This window comes from Copadichromis virginalis, linkage group LG19 (assembly GCF_057382275.1).
Source record: "Copadichromis virginalis isolate Kocher_CV1m ecotype Utaka linkage group LG19, C_Virginalis_male_GT1.1, whole genome shotgun sequence".
Taxonomy (NCBI): domain Eukaryota; kingdom Metazoa; phylum Chordata; class Actinopteri; order Cichliformes; family Cichlidae; genus Copadichromis; species Copadichromis virginalis.
The window spans coordinates 2,637,223-2,637,984 of record NC_140636.1 but is presented as its reverse complement, the minus strand read 5'-3'; positions in this window follow the sequence as shown (position 1 = coordinate 2,637,984).

Genomic DNA, 762 nt, shown 5'->3' with positions numbered 1-762 from the left:
TGGGAGCTTGAGGGTCCTGCGCAGTATCTTAGCTGTTCCCAGGACTGCGCTCTTCTGGACAGAGATGTCCGATGTTATTCCCGGGAAAACACAAACAAAAAAAACTTGCCAAATCTTCTCTGCCAATGCTAAACAGCTTTTTCTGCTACTGACTTTTATTTTGAGCCTCTGTTGACAGTTGGATGCCTGACTATTTCCTCCTTAGCAGCACCTGTGAACATGGACCCTGCTACAACGGTAAGCTGTTGTCTGCTCGAAGCACGTCACATTTGACCGGTCTGGATAGGGCCCGTGGCATAGGGCAACTTCAAGCTGGTGTTCCAAAGCTGTTATCATGACTGATTATGCTCTTAAGAGTTTCAGAAACCTGTGTCTGAAATTGAAACATCAACATTTTTTAATATGATGTACCTACGGTATTTAATCTTTTTCCATTCAATTTTATTTATATAGTTCCAAATCACAACAGTAGTCTCTGCAAGGCAGTTAATCCTGTGGCAGATGACCTTCTGCCTGATAGACTGCAAAGACCCAAACAGGACCACTTTGATTTAAACATGACTGAACTCAGGACAAATAGATTCAAACAAAACAATGGCCAAAAATATGTAAATATAAATCTGTTTCCCTTCTTTCTCACTTCCAGCAAGAGGAATGTTTACATTTTGTCGTACAATGTTGCCAGATTTAACTGACTGCAATTAACATAGGTGGACGGATATCAGCTGAAAAGCTAAAATGGTATTAAGTCACAACACTTGC